This window comes from Chanos chanos, chromosome 6 (genome assembly GCF_902362185.1).
Source record: "Chanos chanos chromosome 6, fChaCha1.1, whole genome shotgun sequence".
In the NCBI taxonomy this organism is placed as follows: domain Eukaryota; kingdom Metazoa; phylum Chordata; class Actinopteri; order Gonorynchiformes; family Chanidae; genus Chanos; species Chanos chanos.
In genome coordinates, this window is record NC_044500.1 from 45714558 (window position 1) to 45722057 (window position 7500).

A 7500-nucleotide genomic window follows, 5' to 3' on the forward strand; every position below is an offset into this window, starting at 1 on the left:
TTTTCTTTTTTCTTTTTTGAAATGTGAAATTGCATATTCAGCAGTTTGGGAAGATGGCAACTGTTGTTTTTATATCATATTTAATTAAATAAACATATCTAAATGAATTGGAGTATTTCAACTACATGTTTTCCATATTTGGGTCACTTTAAAGGATTTTAAAAACAGAGTTTAGACGATTTGCATGAATGCATGAAATGAAGAACTGTACACTGTGTTAGAGGTAACAACACGTTACACAAAGAAGTCTTTGGACTTGTCCTACATTTGGCTTTGTGTGTTTTGTGTGTATTCTGTTCATAAGGAACTGAAAACAAGAGACAGTGATGTGTCTTGTGAAAAAAGGGACAGTTACTGCCAGTCAGCTGCCACGTTTAACTACAGATGCAAAAATCAATTGTGCACAGTGAAACAAAGCTGGTTTGTTTTAGGTTTAAAAACAAACAAACAAACAAACAAAAAAAATCCAACAACATCATAAAAATACAAGCCTACACTTAACAAATAACGACCTTTGACCCAGATACGTGACTGTACAATGCAAGTTTTTATTCGGATTTGTTTGGGGTTCATTGTTCTGAATGAAGAGGGTCACATGTCAGCCAACTCACGTGCTGTCTTATGTCTTCAGCGGCTCGCCAGCCTCCTGCAACGCACGGTACCCTCCTCGTACGGCACCTCCTCTACGAATAGATGTCACTCTTAAGTTCATACTCCTTGTTCGTATTTTTTTGTCACAGTGCCGATGATGTCATCTGTGAATGCTCTGAACTCACACTGTTTCTGTCTTACATGGATGATGACATCATAACGGAATGCCCCTGAGTCGTCGAGTCGTGGAGTCGTCGAGTGTCTGTGAGATGGATGAAATCATTTGTATCTGATGGGGGCAGGGGGTGCTCTCTGTTGGGGGAACTTATGTGTCGTAACACTTTCGGTTTGAGAGTGTTTCAACTCTTGATTTTTGACATCCAGAGTAGCCTGTCGGTATCAAAGTGAAACCTAAAAGTTGTGTTGGTGATATCTGTGTATGAGTGTGTATATGTGTGTATGTGTCTATGTTTTATTTATTTATTCATTCATTTAATTATCTGAGACAGGACATTTTACTGTCATTATTAACCTTAGACATTATCAACCATTCATGCTTTTGAAGAACTTCATGCAGATACTGTGCGGATTAATATGTTGAGTGATTTTAAAAAGGGGTTACATATAAGAACTGGCAGATTGGTTTGACTTTTTGGCTCTACAGTGAAAAGCTTCAAAGCAGATGTGTCCCAGAGCTCAATGAGCATCGGGCTCCTCTGCTTTGGATTTCAGTGAGTCATGTTACAAACTGTTATATAAGATGACAAATCCATCTCGGAACAGCTGTTTAGCAATATTGCTAAACCGTGGCATTGAGGACACCACACGTCCCGTGGCTGTCCACCCCAAGTCTGTCTCCCTATGTGTACTCAATACATCACTTGCGAGTCTTTATTTGTAAACGAGTTGCTCTTTTAAAGATGATCCGGCTTTGAGGAGACTTCTGGGAAGTGCCGTGAGCTCCGAGGCTGGTGGTTCATTGGTTAGTCTAACTGCTCTGCGCTGACTGTTTGGGGAGGGTTAGGAAACACATTAACCTGAACACACGACAGTCCAGGGATAAAGAAGAGACTAGGACGACACAGTGGACAGAGGCAGGACGAGTGGAGTGGTGAAGTGTTTTTTTTTTTTTTTTTTTTAAAGCCGTGACCTGCTCATCCATGAAGTGAGCAGTGTATATGATGTGAGCATAGGTGAAAATGGAATGGGAGTAATAAAGGATGAGAGATTAAAAGCACGGAACAGATTAGTAGGAAAAGCCGGCCCTCGACGCTGGACTCGAGCCATCTGGCCGCGAGGCCGTAATGCAGTCAGCACAGACAGGGAGAGAGGGTTCTCCATCATCCCCCACCCCACCCCACCCGATCCCCACACCCCCACCCTCCTGCTGCAATCACCCCGTTAAAACCCTAACTCACTGTTAGCCTCTGAGTGACATCCAGAGGTTTGTTCTGCTCCGTGATATTTCATCACTGTGTAGTGGCCAAACCAAAGGGACTTCCAGTGATGAATATGTGAAGTGATCCAATGATTATTATTTTGTAAATGATCTTAAAGTGTAATAGCTTCAGAGCACATGTGTTTATGTGTTGTGCCATAACAGTAAAAGACAGTTGTAAAGAACTATGAAATCAATATGGTCTTCCACGTACACAGTTATACAGACTTGTTGACGTAATATGCGACCAGGTATGTTCCTATGTCACTCTCCTATTGCATGATCGCTTCTGAAGAGAACACACACACAGGCACAGACACACACACACACACACGGCATCAGCACACACACATACATACTCATAAACACACACACACACACACACATACACACACACAGGCATAGACACACACACACCATCAGCACTCACACACACACACACACACACACACACAGGCACAGACACACATGCACACATCATCAGCACACACATACGCCATCAGCACACACACACTCACACACACACACACACACACACACACACACAGGCACAGACACACATGCACACATCATCAGCACACACATACGCCATCAGCACACACACACTCACACACACACACACACACACACACACAGGCACAGACACACATGCACACATCATCAGCACACACATACGCCATCAGCACACACACACACACACCATCAGCACAAACACATACATACGCATACATACACACACACACACACACACACACACACACACACACCATCAGCACACACACATACATACGCATACATACACACACACACACACACACACACTGTGCCATCTGGCCTGCCCGGTACAGGCCGTTAGCTCATTCACTGAGCAATGATGATAGTTTTCACTACAGCAGGGAGGAAAAAAACCAAATACTCTCTCTCTCTCTCTCTCTCTCTCTCTCAGTCTTAGATAAAGTGGATTTGAGAATAAAGTTGGAAACATTCTGTTAAACGATTGTTCCAGAAAAAATAATCAAATAACAAGAAGGACTGTTCTGTTATGACAACTGATGGCAATACCTATGACATTAAACAAACATAATGTTGTTATTTGATGACATATACCATTAAAGAGGGTTTTTTTATTTTTTATTTTTAACTGAGTTTTATGTTGGCCTTTCAGCAGCGAACTCTGATAACGAACAAACAAACAAACCTTCCTATATTTCGTGACCGTTGTACATTACGACCTATCCCGTAATGTGATGTTATTGTTATTATTAATGGTGTAAGACATCTTTCACAGCTATGTGTTACCCTTCGTCGTGCAAGTTGTCATGGAGACCGCTGCGCCATAGAGAGGAGCACATTGCGAATATTACACTGAGTCCAAAGGTTAGTGGTGGGACTGATTTTCCTAAAAGCATATTGCGAAATCGGCTCCGGGATACAAAAGAATTGATTCCACATTATGCTGTACTTAACGAGTCGGAAGTGATGTAACTCGTCATTCTGTTCTTTCACTCGTGTCTTTCTTTAAGACGTTTTAGTACCCATGTTATTCCATAAAGTTAATCAGTCGATTTGCATAGCGAATAAAATTGCACTGTATGCTTTCAACAGTTAAAAAACCCGCATTTTTATGTAGTCACAGTGGTGCCATAGGCAGTACTGATCTGACCCGATAATGTCGTAGTCGACAGTGGTGCTTCTTGTGATCCCTCAAGTTTATAAAATGACAATCAAATGTTCTTTTGACCGCCATTTTTTCATCGAATAGTATTATAAGAAATTACATATTGCAGGTGTCCAGTAAAGGACAAACGCATTGCAACAAAGTTTATTACGGTGGGAATGATCAGAGGGAGTTGACTGATTCCGTATGAGAGAAGTAAAAGAAGACATGCTAAAGAGCTGATGAACTTCTAAATTGTGCCCTAACTACCCTACAGGAACCACAAGAGGGAGCTATTGCACTGAAGCTGAGATGAAGAATTGATGACGGCATTTCATGTGAAACCCCCAGCGGTGAACAATCATTTCATATCCATGAGTGTAATGCGAAGAAAATTAACTTTCCTTTTCGCTGCTTATGTTACGTGTGGGAAACAGGGTTTTCCATCAGTCAGTGTATCCACTGTTGGTCGATAGAGCTGCTTCTACATTACATCATACCTTCAATTAATTAACTTCCTCCAACACCTTTACAGTTGAAAAAGATGTCAGAAATAACAATTTTAAAATAAAAATAAGCAAATAAGCGATTTTAATAAGGAGTCCATCTCGTGAATTAACGGAGAATGTCATAACATTCATATTTATTTGTCGAATAAAGCTTTCATAGTTTGAGGGTAATATTGTGCCTAACAGGAAATATCCTCAAAGACCCTGTCAATGACGGTGAAATCTTTTAAAAAGATACTCGCACTCACACTGTCACACTGTTTACGCCATCATAATTTGTCACTTGTCTTTTTTCTTTTTCTTGCTTTTCTTCTTCTTTTGAGTCCAATGATATTTTAGCATCTACTTTTAGGATTATGTATTTGTAGCTAATTCATACACAATTACCATAAAATGAAAAAAAAAAAGCGTTTGGAAAACACCCATACGTGCTCCGGCATTTAAACCAAAATGTCGAAATCAAACCAAATTAGTGTTTCTTCATGTTTCACTCATAACGTGTCACTCAGAAGAAACAAACAAAACAAACAAAATGTACCCTGTGCAGAAGCCGCTGCACGTCACGCTCCAGAACACCTCAACACACCCACAAAAGCACCTTCACAAACAGCTAACCAACGCAGCGATTTTTTCCCCCCACTATATTGCTTAGCTGTGCTAAACAATATTTGTTCACGGCAGAAAAAAAAGATCAGATAATTCCTTTAAAAAATATATATAGAAATGAACAAATACTACCTCAAACACTTCGTTTTACCTAGGCGACTCTCTTTCCTATCTCTGTGGTCAGAATCTATGTTTAGGCCTACATGTTCGTTTCAGTCTGATTTTTAGTTACATATGCTGGGTTGCCCTGTACAGCGTTGACACCAGATAAGTCAAGAAAACATTGATTTTCCTCCCATATGATAAAGACTGGCATTCATAGAAAGCAGAGGGTGGGAGAGGGCTGGTATAGGCTCTGATTTGGGTCACTCAGGACTATGAGTGTGAATTTGTGGGGAACTCTTTCTGCCCCGTAGCTATTTTATTGAAGCATGCTGAGTTCCATTAAAACATCTGATCACTGATGGTATTGTTTAAACAATTACCATCAAAATTATGCATCGTGTGTGCCATTACTCAGGGTCAAATATCTACTTTTTGGAGGGAAATGTTAATCGCTGCAACAATTTTTTTTAATTGAACTGGCATTAATATTTAGTTTGTTTAGATTTAGTTAGGATCCATGAGGTCATAGAATCATGGTCTTGGAACGGCATTATTTTCAGAAACAAAAGAAAAATCCCTCCCCCGCAGAAAGATTCCTCCCCCCACCGAAAGCCTTTAGCGTAAAAGAAGCAAACTGTGTTTTGTATCGACGATTGTCGCCGTTGTATTTCGGGGGCACTGCACTCTGATGCACGATACTGCTGCTCCTTTGCACGATACTGCTACTCCTTTGTTGTGGCTTTGGAACATGTGTTCTGATAAAGTCATCTGTGATGTGATGCAAGAGTGTGATGTGCAGTTTGCTGTTTCAGGAATATGAGCAAGAATATAGAGTTGACTGGTTTAAAAGTGTGATTTCTGTCATCTGAAAGATATCTGTCCCAGTGAGAGAAAACTGAAACTGTTCATGTACGAATTCATACAGAGAACATCGCATTCATATAGCAAGTCATGGGCTCAAATTGAGAGTCTATCCCAGAACAGAGAATCCAAAGCCCACTTCGAATGAAGTGAATCGCAGGGTAACAAAAGCAGCTTTCTACCAGAAGTTCCAAGGTCAAAGCTGTTAGAGGAGAAGACATTTGATTAGAAGATCAGGTCTCCCATCAATCAAACATCTCAGCAGTACAAAGCAAAACAAATCACTTCCCCTATCAGCACCGACTCATCCCTAACAACCAAATGTCCTCCCATTTCTGTTTTTGTTTTATAGTGAATCCCACATTTCAGTTTTGTGGAATGATGTCTTGAAGCTCCACAGCCGTTATGCCTCGGTCTTGCCCTGGTTCTCTTTATCCCCCTCTGCTGGTCACTCTATGTAGATTTGCATGTGTATTTCCTGATCCCTTTGTTAACCTTGATAATTATATCATTAGTTGCACTTGGTTTAGTCAGTCTAGTCCTGCTCTGTTTTGTATAAAGGTCCCTACTTTTCCTTGGTTTTGTTTTGTGGAATTGTAGTCAATGCACTCTGAATCCTACATCAAGAGACCAGAAACCAGAAGCCTGTAAGTTCTTCAGGTCATTTGTTAAGCCTGCTTTGTTCCAATAAAGTGAGCGATCTGCTCATGCATCTAGTATCTCCATCAGACCGTGACAGGCTCTAGCAGGACTGAACGCTGATAAGACACTGAACACATGGAGGGAGACTCGCGCGCACTCTCAGAACCTCTCTTTCATTTGCTCTAGAGAAACGCCTGAACATTTCCCTGTTAACAGCCCCTGTGCCTCTCAACCGACTCAGCAGGTGGAATGTGCCATTACAGAGAACGGACATCGGAATTACATCAGTGTGGAAACGGAAAGCAGCGTGGAAACGAAAACTCTGACGTTGTCTTTCTTTTCTTTCTCCACTCTCTCTCTCTCTCTCTCTGTGTTCAGTCGCACACAATGGAGCACAGTAAGAACCAAAAAAAAACATGACTCAATTAAACCTTTACAGTTAGTTTTATGTCTGTTTCTTCCATAGTATAGTTTACTCATACCATCAGAAAAACAGATTAGCAAAAGTAATTAAAACTGAGGAGGGGGATTACCACTGGGAAGAATATCACTCCTTCATCTAAGAGCGAGAGAAAGAACGAGAATGAAAGAGAGAGAGAGAGAGATTAAAAGTTGAGCAAACCGGTTTCGGTTTGATTGTATAGGAAGTTGAAAGCCTACAGTAGGTCTTAACGACTACATTACCCATGGTCTCTCACCTTTAATATGACTGCCAGAGCTGGATGGAGAATGGACACAGTCGGAGCACACTGCAAAACAATGCAAGACAATACAAACATAGTTCAAACACAATTCACAATTAAACAAACAAAACAAACAACATAACACTATTGACTATACGCATATCTCTGTGGTGGTGGTGTTGGTGTCTAAAGGGTGCATCAGTGCTTTTATAAAGATCAATAGGCATCACTCATGTAATGATGTCATAATTTTTTTTTTATGTCTGCAATTATTGTGCTTTTGTTTAAACAGAACTGGTGTAATTTCACAGCGGACTGCAACCAGCCACTGGAAGATTTTTTTATTTATTTTTTTTTAAAAATTCATTCATTTTTAGATTCACATTCACAGTTAATCACACTTTCAGG